The sequence below is a fragment of the Bactrocera dorsalis genome, chromosome 3 (assembly GCF_023373825.1).
Source record: "Bactrocera dorsalis isolate Fly_Bdor chromosome 3, ASM2337382v1, whole genome shotgun sequence".
Taxonomy (NCBI): domain Eukaryota; kingdom Metazoa; phylum Arthropoda; class Insecta; order Diptera; family Tephritidae; genus Bactrocera; species Bactrocera dorsalis.
Genome location: NC_064305.1, coordinates 15,389,974 through 15,416,763, shown reverse-complemented (window position 1 = coordinate 15,416,763; position 26,790 = coordinate 15,389,974). Strand labels below are relative to the sequence as shown.

General features: G+C 37.7%; 1 protein-coding gene and 4 non-coding genes across 6 annotated transcripts in view; 4 read left to right on the top strand and 1 right to left on the bottom strand.

Annotated features, from left to right (window-relative positions):
• LOC105226312 (ecdysone receptor) overlaps positions 1 to 26,790 on the bottom strand; it is a 319,570-nt gene that overhangs the window by 244,392 nt on the left and 48,388 nt on the right. The window lies entirely within an intron of this gene.
• Trnan-guu (transfer RNA asparagine (anticodon GUU)) lies at positions 13,264 to 13,337 on the top strand. The gene has a single exon. It is a non-coding gene; the product is annotated as a tRNA-Asn (tRNA).
• On the top strand, positions 22,660 to 22,731 carry Trnad-guc (transfer RNA aspartic acid (anticodon GUC)). The gene has a single exon. It is a non-coding gene; the product is annotated as a tRNA-Asp (tRNA).
• On the top strand, positions 24,700 to 24,771 carry Trnad-guc (transfer RNA aspartic acid (anticodon GUC)). The gene has a single exon. It is a non-coding gene; the product is annotated as a tRNA-Asp (tRNA).
• Positions 25,223 to 25,294, top strand: Trnad-guc (transfer RNA aspartic acid (anticodon GUC)). The gene has a single exon. It is a non-coding gene; the product is annotated as a tRNA-Asp (tRNA).

Genomic DNA, 26,790 nt, shown 5'->3' with positions numbered 1-26,790 from the left:
GGCGTGTGTAGTATAGTTATATACTGGGTAGATATTAAAAAGCGAAATGCAAGACAGCCGAAAATTGAGTCAACGCAAAGTGAAGCAGCGCGCAGTTAAGGCAGCAGGAAAACTGCCGAGTTTAGTTTTCGGTACGTTCGATGAGTGGGGTTTGTCTTCGAAATAAATAACCGTATGCCGTCATGGATGAATAATTCAAATAATTCCACACGTTCGCGAAGCTAATAACCTGAAGTTTGATGACTTATTCTAAAATTTTTGGTATGTCTTCAGCATTTTTGACTTTCTGCTGTCTCTAATCTTCCGTTTTCGCATGCAGATTTAGATAATTCGTTCGCACCTTTTTAGCTTGTTATATTTTATATAATAATTTTGATTGGTAGAAGGAAATTTGAATAGAAAATGTTTGGCTTCGATGAGTAGACTAATTTAAAATGACTCTTTCAAGACCTTGTAAATTCCAATTATGGACAAAATAATAGATTCAGATAAACCTGAGGTTGAGGTTTTGCGCTGCGACCTATGGGCCACCATAGAGCTCTGCTTTAATAGAAATTGTCACAAAGGTCCAGCATTCTCAACAATTCTAGGAGCTTGTTGCGTGCGATGGAGTTGATTTCATCCTTGTCCACGTAGATAGATCCAAGGTCCTTGAGCCTGCTTCAACAAATTGCTGGGCAATCTAGAATGAAGTGTTCTGGAGTTTCCGGATCCATGCCGTAAACCGGCATGCACAAGAGGCTATGACTATGTTGGACAAGTGTTTCTTGAGTTGCGGGGTCCAGTATAGAGCTCGACAAGGGGATGGAATTTGTCTCGCGGGAGGTTGATCATATCTCTAAAACTTTCTTTCTCTCTTCTGCGTGCAGATCAACTCTTTTATGGTGTGAAACGCCACCGCAACGCATAGTCTGGCCCCATCGTCCTGGAAGCCGCCGCAGAGCGGACTAGTTCGTCGGCTACATCTTTATGCTCCGACACCCAGATCAGGTGTATACGATTGCGAATTGATAGGCGGTTCAGCCTTCCTATACACCCTCCACGAATAGTGATTTGATTTCATAAGCTGAGATCGCTTTTAGTGCCGCTTGACTATCACTGCGTATAGCGATACGCTGTTCGCTGTTTTGCCTTCGATGCCCAAGCAACCCATAAGTAACAGTAGGCCTTACGATCATGGCTAGGCTTCTGCATATCATGAGGGCTTTGGTGGCTCTGCACAGTGTTAATTCCACATGTCTATTCCACCGTTAGGTTAAGTCTAATGTGAGGCCTAGGAATTTGACTTCTTTAAAACTCATTCAACTACCTGCCACCAAGTGTTAGGGGACTTAAGCTCGGAAGAGATCTTCGTTTTCGAATAGGTTTACAAAGGTTTTATTTAAAAAAAAGATTCAATTCAGATCCTTTATTAGGCCCATGGGTATATAATAACACTCCATGGTTTTTCCTAAGTTTTCTAATGCTATTCGCTATGGATTCAATTAATTTTTAGCAGGTTCCAAATGGCGAAGTATCCCAAAGTTCCTTTGCTTTCTGCCACATTTGCTCCTTATTTGACATGAAAAAGCTGCCAATCTCTTAAGGTCGCTCCAGAAGTCCCAATCGGTTTAAGGTCAGGGAATAGACTAGACCACTGCATACGGATCACACATGCATCCCTGAACCGCTCAGATACCAACCTCGATGTATGTTTCGGGTCGTTATCTTGTTGATAACAGCATCTCAGCGGCATGTTTTCTTCAGCATATGGTAGCATGATGTTTTGCAAAATGTATAATGGTGGAAAGGTGAGATTTTAAGGAAGTTGAAAAAATGTTCAAAAACGAGTAAAAATAATGAACGCTTGGACCATGGGTTAAACTCAAAAAATGGTCGCAAAGCAAGGATTGACGCCTCGAAAGGTTATGCTGAGTATTTGGTGGTATTGGAAAGGAATCATTAACTATGAGCTGCTCCAGCCTGGTCGAACGATTGATTCTACATTTTATTGTCAACAACTAATGAGATTGAAGCAAGCAATCGAAGAAACGGCCAGAACCGATCAACAGAAAGGGCTGCGTATTTCATCAGCACAACGCTAGACGACACTCATCTTTGATGACTCGGCAAAAACTGGGAAAGCTTGGATGTTTTGATGCATCCACCATATAGCCCTGACTTTGCACCATCGGACTACCATTTGTTTCGGTCAACGCAGAACTCCCTTAAAGGAGTAAAGTTTGCTTCAAGAGAAGCCTTTGAAAATTACTTGTCGCAGTTTTTCGCCGAGAAACCAGAAAAGTTTTACACTGATAACATAATGTCTCTAGCGGAAAAAATAACAAAAAATGGTAGACCAAAATGGTACATACTTATTTGGTTCTTAAAAGTTCATTATAAATTAAAAAAAAAAATGTAGTTTAATTAGAAATACGAAAAGACTTTTTCGACTACCCTAAATTTGTGTTTTTTCATGCAAAATTATATTTTTTTTTAGATTATTATATTTTTTGCCTAGTTCAACGTTACTTATATATTTATTATTATTATTATTTTCTTTTTCAATTTTGTATTTATTTTTTGGATTATCTTTCTGACCGTTTTCAATAATTTTAATTTAATTTTTTAATTTTAATTTTTTTATTTATTAGTAGTTTTTGTTAATTTTGCATCCATTTTGTGACTAATATTTCATTTGTTTTTTTATTTAATTTTTTTTAATATGTTTTTTTTTATTACGTTTTTTTTTTTATTATATTTTTTCATTTATTTATTATTTTATTTTTATTTTTATTTTTTTTTATTTTTTGACTTTTATTTTTATTATTTTCTTTTTGTACTTATATAATAAAATTTTGTCTCTCAAAATCCCCTGCACGTTTCCATACATCTTTGCTCGAATTTGCGTCACAAAACAGGCGAAAAATAGAACAAAATACTGTAATTTCAATGAACCGTAGACCGATAAGATTTTTTTCTAACAGTGGTTTAATTTCCAAATTGGGCACAGAAATACCTCAAATATTCCTCATATATACACAGAATAAAAATCTTGCGAAATACCAAAAAATGCATATACAAAACACAGTCATGGAACAATATTTGCCAAAAAATTTAAAAAATGTGCAAAAAACCTTTTTTATATTTATTTAAAAATAAACCGAAAATCATTATCTGTTAATTGTTTGTTTGTGGTGAATTGAGTTGTTCTGTGCTTGAGTGTTTATGGCTGTTGGGAGTGTGTGGTGAAAATATTGTATGTATGTAGGTGTGTGTTGTTGCTTTTTTGCTGCAGCTTATGATTATCGTTGGCTGCGCTGCCTTTATTGCAATCACAATCGCAATTTCACTTTATTTTATATTAAATAAATTGCGTCTGTATCTCGGCGTGTCTGTGTGCATTCGCCTGTTTATATACAAACATACAGCTGTGTATTTTACTGTTCGTTTACTTTCATTTTGCACTTGGCCTTGAATTGATACAGCGACCTTTAACTTTGCAGCGCTGAGAAATGCGAGCAAAAGTGCAAAAATACACATCATTTACACATATATTATATATGTATGTATATAAACAGTATTACATACAGTTATATGGGAGTAAATGTGTTTTTATTATCAGCTTGCAGCAAGCAGCGAGCAGATGCACAGAACACAGTTACTCTTCTAAAACAACAAAATTGTTGTAATAATACAAGTAGGTGGTAAATTTTTGCGGCGGGGGGCGGGGTGAATAGCCAACACAAGCGAAGTGAAGATAAATATGATATTCCAGTTAGCGGATAGATTCGCAATTCGATTGGATAAACAAGTAATGTAAGTAAGAAGGGTACCATCTAATTAAGTTGATGTAATGTGGCATAAACTCTGAAATAAGAATACTAAATACTTTGGTATAAAATACGGACTTTTTAGACCCAGCATCAACTAACGTGCTATTTGGTATAATACTATAATAGGCGACTGGTATAAATCTTACTTGCTGGCATAATCAAATAGAATAACAGGTATTTATGCCATTTTTGTGAGATATGCTTCAATAAATAAGGAATGGCGAATCGAAAAGACAACTGGTATAAATGAAACATATTGGCATAATGCATTAAAATATAATAACAGGTGTTTAGGCCATTTTAATGAGATATATTTCAAAAATAAAGACTAGCGAATCGAAAAGACAACTGGTATAAATCATACATATTAGCATAATCAATTAAAGATGCAATAACATACAGCTAGGCCACTTTAACGACATATCCCAAGCATTCAATAGTTGTGAATCGAAAAAATAACTGGTATAAATCAAGTAGATGTATTGGCAAAACCAAAAAGGATAGATAGTTTAAAACAATGAGATATATGTATATGATTAGACATGTTTAATGCATATTCCAAACACATAAGAATTTCGAACCAACGAAACAACTGGTATAAACCATATATACTGATAACAATATATCAAATAAAGATAGATTAACAAACAGTTAAACCACTTTAATATAATATTACTCAAACCTTGAAAAGTGTCAAATCGAACAAAAAATTGGTATAAATCACTTCCACTACCATGACAGCGGTTTCGACCACTTAAGTGATTTAGTGAGTTATATCCCAAAATTTGACGAGTGACGATATACTGTCAAAATGGATTAAAGTTTAAATAACAAACGGTTAGACCACGTTGACGAGATACCTCTTCAATAATTGTGAATAGAAAAATTAACTGGTATAAATCACTTATATTGGTATAACCCATTAAAGCTTTAATAAGCAGTTAACGAGATAGCTCATACTTCCGAGTATTTCGAAACGAACAAAAAAACTGGTATAAATCATATAAATCGGCCTAATCAAGTTGAGTTGGAATGACAATCGGCAAAATCATGCGAATGAGGTTTATATAGCAAAACTTGAAGAATTATGAATAGAACAACAACTGGTATAAACCATATAAACTGGCCTAATCAATTTGAATTGGAACGACAATCGGTAATATCATATTAATAATGCATATACCAAAACTTGCGTAGTTACGAATAGAACAACAACTGGTATAAACCATATAAACTGGCCTAATAAATTAGAGTTAAAATGGCAATCGGTAAGATCATGTTAATGAGGTATATACCAAAACTTGCGTAGTTACGAATAGAACAACAACTGGTATAAACCATATAAACTGGCCTAATAAATTAGAGTTAAAATGGCAATCGGTAAGATCATGTTATTGAGGTATATATAGCAAAACTTGAAGAGTTATGAATAGAACAACAACTGGTATAAACCATATAAACTGGTCTAATAAATTAGAGTTAAAATGGCAACCGGTAAGATCATGTTAATAAGGTATAAACCAACTTGAAGAGTTATGAATAGAACAACAACTGGTATAAATCACTTGTACTAGCAAAATAAAATAATAAGCGATTAGACCACTTAAATTATTTAACCAGAAACTCCTTTGAATAGAATTCAGATGAAATTATTTTAGCATGAGAGCAGAGCTTAAACTAGCGAGCACAGAATTAGTGAATCGAAGGTTAGTCAGTAGACTTATTGATTAAAAATTTCATGGAAATGCAAAAATATATAATTTTTTTTTATTATTTTAAATATTTTTTTTTTTTAATAAATAATATCAAAATGACGATCTGAAGGGTACCTAATTACAATATAATAATTATATGATTTTCTTTAAAAAATAGGAAACCTCTAAATGGATCACCCTTTATTTTATTATCATACATTTAATCAGCATTTCATCAGCATTTGAGAGTAAAAATTGGTCTGCCACCTGCACAGAGCATATTAGTCGTATAATTTCATGATGTGATATCACTTGATGCTGCATATCATATGATTTGCTGCATGTGATATATTGTATTAAAATTTTATTTGTATTGATTAGTATGCAAATGAAAAAGAAACTTATTTTCAGAAGCACTTCATCATATGATTTCTTATATAATGCATTTTTTGCTGCGATGTGATGTGATTTTGCACGATGTGATGTTGTACGTTATCAATGACTTGCTAGGGCAATTATGAGTATGATTTGAATCACATGGTTATTGGTACATATATAAATTAAAAAAAATGTAATATAAAAAAATATGGCATAATATAAAAAATGTGATGCGATATATTGACCCACTGAGAACTACAAAAATTCACTCAGATACCTTTTACGTGCAAAAAAAATATAATTTCATGCAATGCTAACACAAATGATAAACATTAGATATTTTTTCAAACTTATTCACAGCTTACTTTAAAGCAGAGAAGCACGCACAATTTCAACGCCCAAATCTCTGTGTCAACCTGTTTTTATTTACCCCCAATCTTAAGTGTAACCTTGAACTTGAAAGTGCACGAGAAAGCACTTGTTTTAACGAAATGGTCATTTTACAATGCAATACACCTATATATATATATATATATAAGTATATAAGTACACCGTCATACCTATTTACTCAATTTATTACACAAATCCCCGAGTGCGTTGGAAAATCACGTTATTGAGCAATATTAGTGCAATGCAGTCGGACAAAAAATGCGCAGAGCGTGGCTAAGAGATATAAAAAATAATAAAAATCAGAAATAAAAAAACTTAAAAGAAATGAAAATAAAAGAAATTAAATAAAGGCAACAAAATAAAAAACGATAGCGCACAAACAACCCAAAAAATCCAGTTAATATCGGTGCACAAATACAAACGAAATGGTGAATCAATAAACGTGCCTTCCGACCAACAGAGAGATTTTACGAGAGTAACGGGTGATTTTTTTGAGGTTAGGATTTTCATGCATTAGTATTTGACAGATCACGTGGGATTTCAGACATGGTGTCAAAGAGAAAGATGCTCAGTATGCTTTGACATTTCATCATGAATAGACTTACTAACGAGCAACGCTTGCAAATCATTGAATTTTATTACCAAAATCAGTGTTCGGTTCGAAATGTGTTTCGCGCGCGTGTTTTGTTCAGCGATGAGGCTCATTTCTGGTTGAATGGCTACGTAAATAAGCAAAATTGCCGCATTTGGGGTGAAGAGCAACCAGAAGCCGTTCAAGAACTGCCCATGCATCCCGAAAAATGCACTGTTTGGTGTGGTTTGTACGCTGGTGGAATCATTGGACCGTATTTTTTCAAAGATGCTGTTGGACGCAACGTTACGGTGAATGGCGATCGCTATCGTTCGATGCTAACAAACTTTTTGTTGCCAAAAATGGAAGAACTGAACTTGGTTGACATGTGGTTTCAACAAGATGGCGCTACATGCCACACAGCTCGCGATTCTATGGCCATTTTGAGGGAAAACTTCGGACAACAATTCATCTCAAGAAATGGACCCGTAAGTTGGCCACCAAGATCATGCGATTTAACGCCTTTAGACTATTTTTTGTGGGGCTACGTCAAGTCTAAAGTCTACAGAAATAAGCCAGCAACTATTCCAGCTTTGGAAGACAACATTTCCGAAGAAATTCGGGCTATTCCGGCCGAAATGCTCGAAAAAGTTGCCCAAAATTGGACTTTCCGAATGGACCACCTAAGACGCAGCCGCGGTCAACATTTAAATGAAATTATCTTCAAAAAGTAAATGTCATGAACCAATCTAACGTTTCAAATAAAGAACCGATGAGATTTTGCAAATTTTATGCGTTTTTTTTTTAAAAAAAGTTATCAAGCTCTTAAAAAATCACCCTTTACTTAAATAATTTAAATAAAGAAATAATAATATTTAAAAAGAATTAATTTACACTGATGGTTTACATTATTTAATAAATAGTTATTATGAATATTAAATAGAAGAGTTTTTCAAGCATAAATTGAGAAATATGAGTGAGAAAACTGCCACAACGTTTAATGAAGAATCTGTGTTCTTAAGATAGCCTTATAAAGTATAAAAAATAGTCTTTCGTTGATATGAGACATATTAACTGAAAATTTTTGGTGCGACTTTTAATTGAACTTTCAGTCAAATCTCAGAACTTTGTCTAATACAATTTCTTTTGAGATCATCTATCAAGGCCTACACAGTTAATTTGTACTTAGATATGTATATAACCAAGTAGAGGTACATTTTTCAATAGCCTTTTTTTGACAGATCACGCGTGAGTCGTGTCAAGCTGTCATGTTATTCTTATTTACAATTGTTTGGCACTTCATCATGGAAAGACTTACGCTTGAACAACGTTCACAAACTCGATCAACTCAATTACTCAAATTCACATTCTGTAAAGTATGCGTTTCGGCTGGCTTTGCTCAACTTATGGTCAACATAATCGCCCTACTGAACGTACTGTACCGTCACCCATCTTGAAACCCAGACTTCACTGTTGGATATTACTCGTATTCCACCGAATAGACCACGCCCAGCACGCAGTGAAGAAAATATATGTAGCAGCCGTGGCTGATAGTGTACACGAAGACCGTTGAGACTCGATTTGGCGCCGTTCGCAGCAACTTGGACTGACGTATGGCACGACTTAGAGTATTTTATGTTGATACCTTAAATTGAAAACGTACAAAATACAGCTTGTGCAAGAACTGAAGCCGCTGGACCTTCCTAAGCGACATCGCTTCGCTCTATGGGCTCTTGAAAAGTTCCCAGAAGATTCGACGTTTTCGAGCCTAATTTTCTTCAGTGTCGAGACCAAGTTCTGGCACAAGCAAAATTGCCGCATTTGGGACGAAGAGCAACCTGGAGAGATTCAAAGCTGCCATTTCATACAGAAAAAAACAACGGTTTGGTGTGGTATAGTGGTATAGTGAGTTTCAAGCCGGCCGTGAACGTGTCGAAGACGAAGAGCGTCCAGAGCGACCATCAACCTCAACCGATGAAGCTCACGTTCAACAAATCAAAGATTTGGTGTTGAAAAACCGTCGATTAACAATTAGAGACCTTGTTGATGAAGTTGGCATATCGAAAGGCTCAGCCGATACCATTTTGAAGGATGTTTTGGGTCTCAAGCGCGTCAAATCTCGACTGGTACCGAAAACATTGAATTTTTTGGAAAAAAGCCGTCGCCTTGAAGTGTGTGAAACGATGCTTTCCGACTACCAGGGTGTCATGAAACGCATTATAACTGGCGATGAGACTTGGATCTATGCTTACGACCCCGAAACAACCGATCAATCGAGCAAATATCGTGCTAAAAGAGAGCCGAGACCAAAAAAAATCGCACCAAAGTCGCTCAAAAATCAAGGTCATGTTGACTGTTTTCTTCGATTATCGTGGTGTTGTGCATTATGAATTCCCTTCAACCGGAATATTATTTGAACGTTATGCGTCGTTTGCGTAACGCTATCCGCCTAAAAAGTCCGGAATTGTGGAAAGACAATTCTTGGTTTTTACACCACGATAATGCACCATCCCATACTGCCCTCGTAATTCGTGATAATTTCGCCTAAAATTCAACCCATATCGTTCCGCAACCACCGTTTTTTGCACGATTAAATACAGGTACTTGTATCAAATTTTTTTTTCATTTGACCAGATATCTTCACGAAATTTGGTATGGATACTTTTCCAAGGAAACGCTATAATATCTGAAGAAATTTTTCAGATCGTACGACCATAGCCGATAGCTATCATACAAACTGACCTAACCAAAAAAGTTCTTGTATGGAAAACTTTATTATTTGAGAAGATATCTTCACGAAATTCGACGTAAATTATTCTCGAGGGCAACGCTATGATACCCGAAGATATTTTCCAGATCGTACTTCTATATGTTATAGCTGCCATACAAACTGCACGCTAAAAATCAAATACGAAGGGTATTTTAGCTGCTCTGCGAACGAAGTGAATGTTTTTTCTTGCTTTTTTGCAAACTTCACATATAGAGTATGTGTCACAAATACATACATACATATATACGCCAATAAATACTCATCGGTTAAATTTATTCGTTTGCCATTTTACAATTAATGTTTGTGCAAATTGCTTACTGGGGCGCCCGCTGTGCTGTTTAAAGCGGCGAATACACATACACATCGCCATACTTACGTGGCAATGCATTAATACTTACATACAAACATACTACAATTGTATGCAGATAAGTAGGCTGGTGGTGCATATTCCCTTATTTGCAGCTTTTGCACGCTTCCTCAATTCCATGCTTCATTTTCGAAATATTCACTGCCCTTTGGTTGGAGTTTTTTTTTTGTTTGGTGAGCTTGTTTTTAATCTACATACACACATATGCATACATATATGTATGTATGTACTTCATGTTATGTATGCATGTGTTTGTATTTATTTTTTCAATTTGCTGCCTTTGCTTTGTGCCCGAATTCTCGTTTTTCAAGATCAAGGTCAAAACTTATGTAACGTGCAACAATGGACTCGAATCGGTTTTGTGTGACAAGGAAGTGGGAACATGTGCATAATGTCCATACGCGTGCATTTCTGCATACATTCATTTACAAAAAAAAAAAACAAGCAACAACATTCACAAATTTCGTAATACAAAACAAAACGAAAAAGGGGTAAGTGCATGTATGCATTTTTTGGGGTAAACGCAGTTGTTTGCTTCGAAAGAGAGTGACGAGTAGAGTTAAAAAAAACGGAAAGCATTGCATAAGTTCACCTTTATATGTATGTATGTATATGTGTATATTGGTGAAAGCAGTTTTTTTCATCCTTTGCACTTTTAAACCTTCTTACGTAGTTGGCTTAAAAATATTTTCTCACACAAGCGACTTATTGTGCAGCAAAATGCCGTAAATATAGAAATATTAAAAAAAAAAACAATAACAAGTAAAAAAAACTTTATCTTCGGTGGCAACAAAGCTACATATAATACCTTTCACAAATAAAAATTTGTCCATGCTAGAACTTGACTGTGATCGTTCACTTTGTATAGCAGCTACATTTTAATGGGGTAAGACTGTGCTCAGGCTATTAGAGGGGTCACATCTAGCGGTTAGTGGACGGCCTATGCCAAATAGGTTAATAATACGCTGCCCCCGACCAAGAGCTGCCTGAGAAAAAGGCTCGACTCAAAAAGCCTCACGCGCCCAACGAACCTCTCGCGAAAAGGCGAGAAGATGCCGCTTTCAAATATGCGCCCACAACCCGCACCTGGGTTGCAGCGAGGGAGAACCTATCCGCGAGAGGGAGACAACAAAGTGACGAGGGAACACCAGCACCAACGACGTACAGACGACGACGAAAAACCCTGGGCAAGCGTACATCAGAATTGAGGCCAGTAACATCCTGATTATGGTGTACTAGAAACTCGAAACGGATCAATTGGACAAAGGACTGATGAGAGCAATACTCTGTCACTTCACTAGGTAAGAGTTACCTTACCGAAATTGCTGGCGGGCTAATACTCCTCCTACCACCGCCTCTTTAAAATCCTGACAGGTCTTCAAGTATGTCCAATGCACGTCGCTATAATTTGTTTGGCGGAACAGATACTCGTACAGTTAAGACGAGCTCATGATTCGTGCCCGAACCTGGCTCTGAGCATAAGCTAGCATAAGGACTTGTGTCAACCTTCGCGTGGCCTCCCAGCTTGCATAGATAAGCACGGGTTTCCAACTGCTACAAGGTACAGAGATAGCGGCTTGAAACGGAGACCCACTAGAAAAAAATGAATACACCGCAACAACAACAAAAACACCCAATAAAAAGAACAACAAAACAAAGATGTCCAAGATGAGAAATCCGGAACAGTCTTCCGTAGAAGCAGTAGCATACTTAGATCCCCTATACTCACCGTCACTCCAAAACAGCCAGACAAAACTGCATAAAAGACAGGCTCAAGGCAACTCCGGTCACACAAACATCATCGACATAACAAAGAGAAGAGAAAAGCACTCAGCTGCCACAAAGGAAGGACCTCAGAAATCGCCGATACAAGAAAACATAACCCAAATCAGATGAATAGAAGAATAATACCAAAAAAAAGTGCAAGGGTATCGAGCAAAAAATGAAGATGGAAATGGAATAATAAAAAAACGTCAGCATAGATGTTAAGAACGGAACGGGACAGCTAGACGAACTCTTCGACGGCATCAAGAGTTACCACAGAAACTGGCTAATTGCAGAAAATGAGAAAAGGCAGAGATATCTAAGCAGAGGCATCACGACCCCTGAGTCAATAACCTCGAAACGGCGTGCGACAAGCCCTGTGGCGCGTCCAGAAACAGTGCGACTACGAAATCAAAACGACGGTCAATGGCAAAAAGTGTTGACTAAAAAGTCAAGAAAGAGCCATGTAAACGAAGGCACATAAAAACGCAAAAGAGATCCAAAAACTTAAGTACATGGCTGCAAGTCAGAGACCAAATAAGAGATCCAATCTAAAATCAGAGGTCGTGAATATAAAGCCACCCGAATGTAATAGCGTCGCCGAAATCCTTATGAATATCCGTAGCAAGGAAGATCTTAAAGAAGCAACGGTTAACATTAAAGGCATCCGCAAAACAAGAGCTGGGGCTCTATATTAGAGCTGGAGAAGGGACAAATCCAGCTTCTGCGAGGCACTCAAGACCACTTTAAAGCCGACCTTAAAACAAAAGCTACTACAGAGATAAGAGATCTCAACTCAGCCACAATAAAAGAGGAAGTAGCAGGTGCTGTAAAGTGCTACAGGACCCCATCGAAGACTTGGCGTTAAACATAACAGCACCAACACAAGAGAGCAGGTAAGGGCTTATATGACGCTCGATCAGTATAAAGCTGTCGTACTGATCCGACAGGCACGCAATAAAATTGGCTGGGTTAACTGCAGGCTGCGACTGAAAGAAACCCCTAAAAGGTGCTAGTTATCGTATACATATATAGACAGGACATTAAAATTAAGAATTTATTAATTAAAATTAATAATTCATACATTTTAACGTCTAGTTATTCAAGTTCTGGCAAAGAATTGAACTAAATATGAATAATTAAAAAATAAAATCAAATTTTAAATAAGCTTTAACCACCCAAATTTCAGTCTCTTCCCTAACTGTCTGTGAAATATTACAACGTCGCACTCAAACAATTTAATCAAATCAAAGTTCTTAATATCGCAGAATAATAAAATGTATAACTGAAATATAAATGAAGCAAAATTATGACGAATTATGCAAAAGAATTGTGTAGACGACAGCGGTTATGGCTCCGAGCTTGCCAACTGCGAGTAATGCTTCTGCCTGCCTACTTATATTTTTGTTGTTCTAACTAAAGCAAAGTTTCTGTTGTTAATGTTAATGTTATTGTTTTTTTTTTTGAAGGCTAGTCCATAATCCGTTGCGTGTTCGGTTCAAATTACTTATATCGCCTCCGTGGCGCAATTGGCTAGCGCGTTCGGCTGTTAACCGAAAGGTTGGTGGTTCGAGCCCACCCGGGGGCGGCGATATTTTTTTATCATTTATTTTAAATAATTATTTAAAAATTATTCGTAGCATAGAAAGTAATTTGCGTTGGCCTAATTTATATTTCACTTGCTATATAAGCGCCTTAAAATATGCAAATTAGTTGTCTCGGAAACTTTGATGTTGAGGATTTTGTAAAAAAAAAAAAAAAATCAATTTTCTGTTTTTTCTTAGTCTAAAACTCGTACTTTTTCACTTTAGATGATTCTGGTAAGGAGTTATCCTGCCAAAGCGGGCACATTTTTTTTTTGCGGGGTCACCAGGACTGGCGTCGAAATGACCGAGTTTAAAATATTTTTTTCCAAAAATATCAGAATTTCTTTATTAATAGTCTATGTTTGTAACAATAAAATATTCTAATAAAATATTTCATTTTTTATAAGTGAAAAAAAAATTTAGGAAAAAAGTCTGTTTTTTACCCAGCAAACCCAGTAACCCTTCAATTAGCTCAAAACTTTAATAGGGTATTGTAGTCAAGATATAAAAAAATAATCGATTTATTTTTTTTTGTTTTTTTTTTTTGTTCAAGTATACTATTCATAAATTTGTCTACAAAATGATTTTTCAAAATTCAAATTATTTTCGGATTTTCAAAGTTATTTCTAGCCCAGCATCCAAACTGTTTCGGTCGGAACTACAAGTAAAACGCCTTCCTCTCGAAACATTTATTTTTTAACAAGGATACCCACGACTTCTCAGGTTCTACTGGACCGATTTACCTAAAGTTTTTAAAAAGTCTTCTCTAAGCCCATGTCTATGTCTGGAACTATCAATATCCCCAAATTTCAATAAGTGATAAAAAGTGGATAGCAAAAATATAAATAATCTGTTCTTACGAAATTTCGAAAAGTACCTGAAATGCATGCCTCTAGACTAGTATAGCCCCTTAAACACGTTTTTCTCGAAACGATGTTTTCAGAGTAAGTGAAGAAATTTTTGATTTAAGATTTCTTTGAAACGGCTGAATGGATCGACTTCATATGTTCTTTTTAGATATATTGGTCTGATAATGGTTTTCATTATTCATTACTAATAACAATAATTTTTTTAGTTTTATGTTTTCAGATAATTTTAGGCAAAAATTGGAAGACAAAAAACGCTCCTGTTCGGTCAAGAAAGTTTCAAGATGAGGAACTGCAAGTAATAATCGATGAAGATTGTTGCCAAACACAAGAAAAACTCGCCGAATCTTTGGAAGACAATTAAAAAGTCATTTTAAAACGTTTAAAAGCAGCCAGACCCATTCAAAAGCAAGCAACCGGGTCTTATATGAATTGAAGCCAAGAGGCGTTGACAGACATCTCCGAATTACTGCGTAAACGCTATAAAAAAAAAGTATGTTTTGCATTGGCTTGTGACTGGTGATGAAAATTAGATCCTATGTCAAAACCCTAAGTTCGAAAAGGTATATATGAAACCTGGCCAACCAGCCAAATCAACGGCTAAGTAGATTAGCATATGTGTTATTATGAGCCTCTAAAACCGAGTAAAACCATTAATGGGACAACAGCTCATCAAATTGAAGCGAGCGATTGTCGAAAAATGACCGCGATTTGCGACCAGTCGCGTGACAATAATTATCCACCTTGACCACCTTGTGGCCGAGCATATGTTGCAAGACCGGTTAAAAGGTATTTGAAATCAACGACTTGGACCTTGGACCTTCTGACTGACTCATTGTTCCGGTCGGTACAGAACACCCTCACTGGAATAGGGTTCACATCAGAACAACGTATTAAAAATTGGCAGTCTGCTTTTTTACTGCCTCGAAATGTTCCAGAAAGTTCCAAGGCATACTAATGCCTTGGTCAGGGCATCGTCTAAGACAATGAGAAGGAGCACCGGTGACATACGGTTTACGCTAGTTTTCGGCTAAATTGGATCTGATAACTGGTTGTTATGTAAGACTTTGCTTTTAGGGCTTTAAATGAGCTCTGATGATGTTTATGGGACTTTCTGAAACACCTCTTGAATATATAACGAGTTCAAGATAAGAGTAAACGGGGCTAGTCTACAAAACAAGTGTGGATATTAGCTCGTTACTCTTTGGTTTGCTTTAATATTACGCGGAGGGTGACAATATTAACGGAATATGGCGAACGCCTGTTTGTTACTTCCCAATCAACGCTTCAACATGAGACTGCATTCGGTTTAAAAAAAGTTTAGTGAGAGTTTTTGATGCGATGACGATCAATGAGCACCGAAGACGGTGAAAGCAGTAGACGCCCAAAGCGGTTGTTCCCGACGAAAACATCCAATTCAATATCAAGTCCACAAAATAACTATGGATGACCGTAAAGTGAAGTTGTTCGAGATAGTAGGGACTCCTACAGATATCAACGGAACGTGTATATGATATCATTCAAGAATATTTGAGTATGACAAAGTTTTGAGAAAAGTGGATACCGCGTGAGCTCATGTTTGACAAAAAAACAACGACAAATTGATGATTCGGAGCAGTGTTTGGAGATGTTTAAGCGTAATAACATCGAGTTTTTGCGTCGGTATGTGACAATGGACAAAACCTGGCTCCATCATTTCAGTCCGAAGTCCAATCGACAGACATCCGAGTGCACTGCACACGATGAACCCAGTCCAAAGCGTGGGAAAACACAACAGTCGGATGGCAAGGTTTGGGATGCGCATGGAATATTTTTTATGAACTATCCTGAAAAAGGAAGGACCATCTACAGCGTCTATAACATAGCGTTATTGGACCGTTTGGAGGACGAAACCGCCAATTCAGGAAAACTAAAGTGCTGTTTCACCAAGTCAATGCACCGAGCCATAAGGCAGTGAAAACGATAGCAGAAATTCATCAATTGGGCTTCGAATTGCTTTCGCATCCACCGTTTTCTCCAGATATGGCTCCCAGTGACTATTTTCTGTTCTCAGATCGTAAAAGAATGCTCGCTGTGCAGAGATTTTCGTCGATTGAAGAGGTGACCGGCGAAATTGAGGTCTATTTTGAAGCAGAAGGCAAACTGAATTACAAAAATAATATCGACGATTGGAGGTTCGCTAGAATATTTCACTATTCAAGCAAACGCCTAGGTTGAATAAAAACAACGAATTTTCCAAAAAAAAATTTGTTTTGATGTGGTATGCCGGGCACTTTTCAATTGGCCTGTTATTTATGAATTTCTAATTACATATGACACACCCTGTAAATACTCTAATAATAACTTCAATGGTGCAATGGCATATCTTTCTTTGAAAGTCATTTTACTTCCTTCTTATTGCCAAATACACTATAATTTTATATAATAATACATACATATATGTAGTATGTATGCCTACAAGGAGTATTTGAATATTTTTTCAATTTTATTATGAAATTTTAGCTCAAATTTCCAGCGCATATTGCGGCAAGATGAGCGATCCAGCGTATAAAGAAAAAATATATATATAAAAAAGACAACAAAAAACGTTGAAAAAAGAGGATAAAAGAGGACAAAAGCGGTAAATAAGTTGTTCGACTGCAATCAGACGCAGAAACAAACACTAATTTCAGGGACCTTGAAATTGTGTATGGACTTCGGCATACCGACACAAATTGAGCCGCACACACTTAACGCCATCTAAGACTGAAGACCAAAGACGCTTTTCGACTCACTTTTTCGCATTTTGCTTCGTTTTTTGTTTGTTTTTTGGTTTCACAAATATTTCAAGGGTAATTTATGCATGCGCCGTGGTGTTGCATGTTGCAGCATTATTGCGTGGCAATTCGGTGTGGCATGTTGGCATGCAGACGCGCCTAATTGTCCTACAGAGCGAAATGACTAATTTATGCGAGCTTTTAAGTTTTTATTTTGCATGTTTTTGTTTTTGTATATCACTTTCTTATTTTTTAACGCCTTTTTTGTGCGCATTTTTAATATTTTTTCGTTTTACTCTTTCGCCCTGGCTTTCATTATAAACTTACTGCTTCGCATTTTTCTTAGGAAACTTGTGATTGGCTTTTTTTCATTAGCCTTATCGCTCGATTGATTTTTGCTCGGGCGTAGACAGTATTTCTTTGGTAATTTGAGCGTTTGCCACAAACTTAGAGACGCGCAACTGACTTTGCTGGGCAAGTTTGATTATTGCAACAAATTTACCGTTAGTTTGACTTCCATGGAAATAGCAGCCCGAGGCGACTGAAGCCAATTTATGACAGCAGCTGTAGCCAGGATACGAAAAGAATCAAATATCAAGGGTGTGGAGTTGTGAACTCACCTGTAAGGAAAGAAAAAATTAAAATAAATTATTTTAAATTTGAAAATGTGTAAGAGATTGATTCATTTTGTGATTAAAGTATGGACTAAATTCATGCGAGTTTTTGCTATAAAAATACTATATACTTAAAGAGTGAATAGTTAGTTAGAAGATACTTTAGGAACATGATTGGAATACCGACTGGTCACTGTATGGTGGTGACACACGCCCGCAAGATGGCGCTGACAGATCGAGAAGACTGCGGGAAATGCCTAGAGGCGGGCACCAAGGAAACTATGGAGCATCTCTTGTGCACTTGTCCCGCTTTGGCAAGACTACGCTGTAAGCAGCTGGGAACCCCACAGTATGATACACTGTAGGAAGTATCGACAATAAGGCCGCATAGTCTGTTAAAATTCGTGTCAAGCACAGGCATCCTAACCGATAATTACTCGTCTTGGACTTAGCAAGTGTACTCCAAAGAACCAAACTGGTCCATGTGGGGCTTATTTTCCTACCAGTTTAACCTCACCTAACCTAAGGAGTGATTAACATATAGAAATTGCATAGCATGTTTCCATATTTGACAAAACCAAAAGGAAATAAAGTCTTACATTTTTCATGGGATATGTTAAGAGATCGATCATAGAAGGAGTCTCACTTGGACTGCTTAGAAGGACAGTCCGTTTTGGACCTTTAAAATCGGCTATTTCTTCTGAATCACCAAAGGTAAGACTGCCGAGATATTTCAACCTCTGTCTTATATAAGCTGAACATTGAAACAGAAAGTGGTTGGATGTTTCCACCTCATCCTCCCCCATACAACTTTGACAACTAGCGTTCGAAAAGACTTTTAGCCTTACCGCATGAATGACTTTTGTATAATGTCAGTAAGAGGATATCTTCTGAACTACTAGCCCTTATCAAATATCATCTTGCGACCTATACTAGGCCAAAAGGATCTTGTAGTCGCAAGGAGCAGATTTTCGACCGACCCCTACGATTACGGGAAAATGATTTTTACTAAAGACAAGTAGTTCGAAAGATCTTCTGCTATCTATACAAGGCCAAAAGAATCTTGTAGTCGAACAGGAGCAGATCGTGGATCAGCGCCTGCTAAGCGCAAGCGAAGTCCATTAGTTTAGTGCTAGAACGCAAGATGCTACTAGAGATCCAACTCGGACACATCCCGATGTGAGCGGGAAAAGGATGTGTCTACGGGCTTCGTTATAAGCTTCGCAGTTGCCAGTGATCAAACGAGTATGATGATGAGGTAACTTGATGCTAAGAAGATGAAGACAGAGACTCCTTGACTAACTTTCATCGCACAGTTAGCGAGTTCGGCGCTAGTATTGCCGCTCTGCTGTTAGATTGAATGTTCACCTCCCTGAAAGACGCTGCAGTACGTCTAGCGCCACTTCAATGGTCACTTAAGCCTGAAGAATACTTAAGTGGCTCGGAAGCATAAAGCTAAGATTGGCAGAGAGCTGCTTACAGAAAACTCCCCTCCAACTTTCCTTTCTAGATTCGAGCCATCCGTTAAAAAATCACTGCGTCTCTTATCCACCTATCCCTCGTCGGCATGTGAGCAGAGAAAGGGCAAAATACTTTTACCGAATCACAAAGTTTAAGACAAACAAAAAACTTCGTGAAAAATTTGCCATTTTCCATCCTCAAGTCCTATACAGAGCAATAAACCTTTCGTAAAAGCCCTGTTCTTTCCTAAGAAGGTCAATGCTACAAACAAAACCTGCTCAAAACGCAGATAATTGTGTAAATGATAAACGCTTCTTGCATTTCGGCTACAGAAATTTCCCGAAAAGTTCATGGAATTTGCGCAAAACACCTTCTACTCTACCACAACATACTAAATGCCTACGAAAATGTTGAAGAAATGCTTCCAAACCTTTTCCAATTCATATGAACTGCGTTTAATTGAAATGCCATCGAGCGCAAAGGCGGTCAACGCACCTAAGATTGCAGGCAGGCGCACAACTATAACGGCAAAAATTTAATAAAAATCTAAATTGAGACGGTACTGGGTAGGATGACAGCCAGACAGACATAAAAATGCACGGCTCTGCAGGGCAATAAACCGGCGAGTAGGCGCGCATGTTCCAAATCTATTTACCATAAACAGAAGCCGAAGGAGCGCAGTAAAATTTAATGGGACAAACTATTGGCAGCGGGCGACCGAACTTTCGCGAGTGTAGTGGAGTGGGTCAATGGAGCGCCACGCTAAGTGCACAAACAGCGCATGTTAAGGCTTCAACAAAGCAGACGCACGTAAACACTAAACGACCCAATGACCGAACCTAAAATGCAGGCGTCTGCAAAAAGTGTGGGTGATTTGTTGGCGTACAAAACGGTCGGTCAACGACGCAGTAAATGCACAGCTTCGGCGTTGGAGTAGAGGAAAATAATCTAAGGCAAGACGGCATATGAGCAAGAGACACACGAACCATAATCAATGCGCACACACACACTTGTAGGCGAACAGCTGTGTCCTGGATACCGAAAAAACGGTTGAAGGTTGAAAGCTGAAGGTTGAAGGCCACCAGACGTCTTTGTCGTCACGTTTCATTACGACTTTTCATTTTATTTCTCTACATTTTTCCTGCTATTTTACGAGCAATACTGCGAAAACGTACATTGGCATTTAACTGCCAAAACAACCAACAACCAGCAAGTCAGCCAGCCAGCCAACCAGCTCGCAGCAGCAACAAGACGCGGTCGTTACCATGGTGAACTCCTCACACCCACACAACCCGGAGGACATTACCGACATCATCATCATCATCATCATCTGGAAAGGCGTCAACATCATGCACATAACTCCGCTACGAACACGCCGACAACAACATCATTATGAAGTAAACGTCTAATACCGAAGCTCTGTTACGGTATATAGACACAACAAAACTCTACAACGCCAACTACAAGCATATACTCAAGTATCCTCCACAGATATATGTTTGCTCCATAAGTATTACTAATATTTTGGGCACTTTACAACGTATACGACAGCAAACACGCGATTGTTCAACTTTCCCTTCGGCTGCAGTCGACTTTCGCCTGGTTTAACGGTGTCAGTAAGCGTCGGCGCACGATGCTTCACCCACCTACTCGTGACTCAAGGATGTTCACGCCGCCTACACACATCCGACACTATACGAGCGCAAACAAAACGCCAACAACGTCGTGCGGTCGGCATGCGACCTTCCGACTGAGAGAAGATGGTGTCTGATGGCGCCAGCAGTGCGCTAAGCAATTTAGTGCGTGGGAAACTCCATGTCTGGGGCTTAGTAAATACTAATGCGGGTACCGTAATAGGTATTGCGTGCGTTTATGTATAGCTCTGCACGCGAAGTTTGTATTTGCTGGGCGTCTATAGCAATCGTATGCCGAAAATGGTTTATCCTCTGCACCCACAAATGGCCCAAATGAGTCTCGGAAGTCGCTTACTCGTTCCTTTACAGTAATGTGCGCTGTGTATCGTAATGTTCCAAAGTTCTTGCTAACCCGCATACCACTTTAAATTTATAGCTTGTCTGGGCGAAACTTTCCAACTGACTGTGTGTGTGTGCCATCTTTCCGATATTTCACTTCAGTAGTACCGTTATGCCGGCGCATTTAAAGTCATAAAGACAACGTTGTCGGTGGCGTTGGCGACGTTGGTGTCTGCTTTTCAGCTGTTCGCCAGCCGGAATATTACGACTTAGCCTTAGGTGGGGTGGACGGGCGGAAATAACGTTAAGGCAGACGAAAAACAGATTCAAATCAAAATAGAATTGAGTGAACAGCGACAATGTGGCATGGTGAGCGACTATAGAAAGGCGAATGGCGAATGAGCAGACAGCCATCAATGTGTGCAAGTCAGTCAGCTGTACTTTAATGCGGAATTCTGTGTGTCGAGGGGTCATATATATAGACATGGAGATACATATATATCTGTGGATGTGTGTCACATATCTTATTAGCATTTCAATTTGTAGTTAACTGAGGCCTGTGAATTGAAATACTCCCTTACTACTCTTTCGATTTAAATTCAATTTGCTTTGTATGCGTAGATACATCGACCTTTTTGGCCTAAAAAGGTTATTATAACAGGTGCCAAAGCCGATATAGGCTAGAAGGAATTGTTTCTTTTATTTGAACGAAAATTTATTTTTAAATCTTGAGGTTCATTTAACTTGAATGGCTGAAATTACACAACGCAGGTTAATACCCCAACAACTATTGAAACTATGTCATTGAATTCTCCTTGCAGAGGCCGAGATGCTCACTCCTACTCTTGCGATTTATCTCTGACTAACAGGACTTTACGATTGCGCAAGTACCGGCTAACTAAACTCGGAAATCCAGTAGCAAACCGCACGAAGGTAACAGAACTCCTACTGCTTCTCGATCTACGTAAAAGCAGACAAAATGGGCCTCTCCCGGCATCAACTTTTGTAATTACCTGCGATTCGTCAACTGTCCATACTAGTCTTATAATAAAGTGATCCAAATACAAATCCAATCTCGAGCGCACAGCTGGTGAGTTTAAAAATAATTTACTGGTTTTTTAAGGTACAATAAACCGACCTTTGAAACAAAAGAAGCGTGAATTAGACCTCTATACGGTGCGGCTAAGAACCAATAGGTACCATTATAATATCAGCTATTAAAAACATTTTCTTCAGAGTCACAACGTAACATCATCTCCTGGTCCCCATCCGTATTTAAATATCCCCATCCGAAGCCTTTATAACCTCTTAACATGTCTAGGCGAATCGTATGTACAATATTACTGCGAACTTTGAACGATTTACCAAAAGTTGACTTGTGAGGGTAGGACCTTTAGATTTGTATTATGGTTTTGGCATGGTATTCAAGAAATATATTTTGGTTATAGTTTATTGATGCAATTTGGTTGTGAATAGTTTCTGTCCCACTCTTGAGTTCCCTAGTTCTATATCCTCGATGGTATAGTGGTCAGTATCCCCGCCTGTTTGTTTGGGATTGTATTGAAAATAAATATATTTAGGTTAACTAGTTTTTGTTTCAATTTGCTGATGAACAGTTGACATATGTGCTACGTTTGAGTTCACTATTAATATATCCTCGATAGTATAGTGGTCAGTATCCCCGCCTGTCACGCGGGAGACCGGGGTTCAATTCCCCGTCGGGGAGATGTGAGAGATTGCATTAGTTTTTTTATCGACAAAAACGATAACTTCACAAAACTTTTGATTTCCTTAGCAAAATTAATTTTTCTCTGACATTCTCGAAGCATACTTATTCTGAATAGCATTTCAACCAAAAGATGCAACCTCTATAGTTTAGTGGTACGTATAATAGATTTTTCAACCCCAAGTCTTATCATTTTCACCAGAGTTTTATCAATTTTTTCAGGGTCTCATCCATTTCTAAAGAGTTTTATCAGTTTTTCCAGGCTCTTATCGATTTCGCCAGAGTCTTTTCAAGTTCTTTAGAGTATGGTAGTCAGTATAGTATTTTTTTCCAATTTCGAGGTTACGCCAGTTCAAATGGCTTCACTTTTTTTTTAATTTAGAACTTTATCTAATAATTTTATATACAAATTATTTGTTCAAAAAAGCTTATGCCTCCAGCAGTAGAACACTTTATAAGTAATACAATCATTACGTCATCCAAAGTTTCATCCCTACACTTAAATACAAAAACAAGCAATGCAAATTACAATCTATTTTCTTTGTTATACGATGCTACATTCCCATGTCCACCGACAACCGGCCGTCAATACAATACGATTACTATAACGGCTGCCGCCTTCTGTTGGAACGAAACACACAAAAACAACGCAAGAAAAAAAGAGAAGCTTGCAGTATGCATTAGTATGAAGGCAGGAGAACAACAACGTTTTGGCAGCGAAGCCCATACTCGAGAATGCATGCAATCGAGTGTTTACTTGACTGCCTGGCGGGCTGTCGGTCGTCACATTCGACGTTTATGATAACGAAGAGCGGCAACGATTCGCGCTAGTCGAGCAAGTATGAGGCTAGCGAAAGCAAAAAATCAAAACCTACCCGAACATTAACAAACAATACATAAAAAAAAGCAAGCAACGACGACGAAAACCGACAACAATGTTAATGATGTTTACGACGGCGACACAATGAAATTATGTGTCAAAACAGAGACTGAAAGAATTAACGACATAAAATTTGCAGGGCAAAACCGGACCGGCAATTGCAGCGATAAATAACACGACGTCTTGCGATGCGCGTATACACGACAGAGAACGAAAGCATGCTTACGAACGGCCATGCGCTTGGTATTACCTTCGTACTTTTTTCCTTCTCTTTGCTTTTATTTCGCCACTTTTATTGGTTTTATTTATCATGTCGGCCATATTGAAAAGTGTGTTTGTATTTCAATGTGTCTCTTGACTCTGACCGGCATTTCTTGTTTGCCATTTGTCTTTGTTTTTCTTCATTTCTGTCTACATCCACTTTTCTTCCATTCATATTACACACACACAATCACATCCAACGATGTTGTATTTGTGTGCTTACGAAGAGCGCAATTGCGCATGAGCCAATTTCGCACTCTCACACACCAACACAATTCCTCATTTGCTCTCTGTGCTCTCCCTCTCTGGTTGTCTTACTCACTCTCTTTCTAATATTTTTGAATTGCGACTCATCTAGCTAAATTTAGAAAAACCTTTGATTAGCGTGCAGATGTGTCGAGCTTGTTGGTGTCATTGCCGTTCACATGAGCTGTTTCGGTCTGCGCTTTACTCTATTCATTCGCGTGCTTTGTTCGGGAGCAATAACTTTTTATATAAACAAAACAAGTAGCTTTGTGCGACCGAAGGCAGTGTGACGATGGCAATGTAAATTCTGTCATAGACGTACGTAACAGAGCTTTTGCGGGAAAGTTCAACTATGACTAAGCAGTCGCCTGTATTTTCTCGCAGCGCCATCTCTTGTTAAAACGCAGAAATTACGCAGGAATGAATGCTGTCTTTTAGGCGCGACAGATGTCGCTAGTACATCACAATGCTAAAGTCCTAAATGTAACTGTATTCTAAAGTAGCGCTAGCAGTGACTCTCTAATGTCAAGCATTAGAAGCTTTCTAACATTTGTTTGCACTTTGTCACAAACATTTCAACATCCTCGATAGTATAGTGGTCAGTATCCCCGCCTGTCACGCGGGAGACCGGGGTTCAATTCCCCGTCGGGGAGATTTAAGAAGTTTTTTTTTTTAGTATTTCAGTGTTGTTATGAACTGAATCATTCAATTTTAAGAGATATCAAATACAGATCTCCTGTTTTACAATTCCACAACCTTCTTATGATATTTATCTCACTTTTGGTATTTTTGTCTTTAGCACTTTTCTGTTGTACAACTGAAAGCTTAGACATGAACCTATTACATGTTACTATAATTTTTTGAACATTCGTGCGTTGAAAATCTAAAAAAATATTATTCTTCGTACAATAAAAATTTAAATACTTGCAGTGTTTTAGAAGATTTGCTTATTTTTCTTACAGATCTAACACTAAACTGAATCCTTCTTTCAGCACTTTACGACTGAGACAAAAGAAGATCGAGCGTTCTTTAGCTAAAACATAACAGAGTTGCTTTCTTGATACCGTTTAGTTCTTAAAGATATGGATTCATATTCTCGTAACATCCTCGATAGTATAGTGGTCAGTATCCCCGCCTGTCACGCGGGAGACCGGGGTTCAATTCCCCGTCGGGGAGATTTATGAATATTTTTTACAACTAGTATCTAGTTATTACTTGAATCAAATCTTATTTATAGTTTTGATTAATTAAACTTTTTTAATAATATTTCTATCACAACGGATGACGAGAATTCAGCTGTAATCTTAATTTCACATATTTTTTTACTTTCTTAAAAGATGTTGTATCAATCATAAATATTCAAAGATGCTCCAAAATATTTGTATCTGCAATTGAAAAGTGAGTAATGATCTGTAATTTCAAAAATATTAGCTAGGCGTCAAAATACATGGCTTTTAACAACGAGGGTTAGCTTTCTATTTATAGCAAAGGGTGTGCTTTATAAGACGTATAGAACCTATATTTCAAATACTGGAAAAAAAACATGGAATGAAATGAAAAATATCTTTTTTATGAAGACCATCCCTCCAATTAGGCCTCACACTTTCCACCAGAGTTGATCTTATCAGCTGTTCGGCAATAACGCGATGAATGTAACTTTTCGACTTATAGACCATTTACTAAATGAATGCCAAAAATGTAGTCTAACTGACTAATAATATCACATGAATTAGTGGGTCAACTGATATGCCTATTTTAAATATGAAAATATAATTTGATAAAAATTGTGGGTGGTGGTTACACGCACCGTAAGGATTATTCTATCGTTTAAGACATTTGATGTTGTTATGGAAAATCAAAAAGTCACGATTCATTAATGAATTGCGGCCTGCGAACAACAGCTTGATATTTCCCTAGAGACAAAAGAGCTGGGTAAGTCTTTAACTTACTTAAACTAGGAAAGTGCCTCATGCCATACGATTATTTTAATTGAACATGAATTTAAAGGGATAGTTTTAAGCTTTTTTTAATGTTCCTTCAGTGTAAGTATTAAGCCATACGAGTAAAAGTATCTCATTGCTGAATGTTGAACGGTTAACATGTAAGTGTAAATTTGTCCTAGAGAATGTAAGTTTTGGAGAGATATTTCTAGGATTTTTAAAAGTTCTTTCGGAGTAAGTCTTTCTATGATAATTTGCCAAGGTATCCTAAAGATTGACGCCGAACGAGGGCAAGATGAAATATCTTTTGTAATCAACAAACAGCTATCGCCATCGACAGTCAGAACTTTGAAGTCGTAAATGATTTCGTCTAATTTTGAACTAGTATTAACAGCAACAACAATGTCAGCCTCGAAATCCAACGCAGAATAACTCTTGCCAACAGGTGCTACTGCGGAATTGAGAAGTAAAGTCCTCTCTCGACGAAGAAAAATCTAGCTCTATAAGCCACTCATTATTCCCGTCGTGCTATACGGTGCAGAGGCATGGACGATGACAACATCTGGTGAGTCGACGTTACGAGTTTTCGAGGGAAAATTTCTGCGGAAGATTTATGGTCCTTTGCTCGTTAGTCACGGCGAATATCGCATTCGATGGAACGATGAGCTGTACGAGATATACGACGACGATTCAGATCTTCAACTGACAAGTTTAAGCTATAAAAGTAAGTAC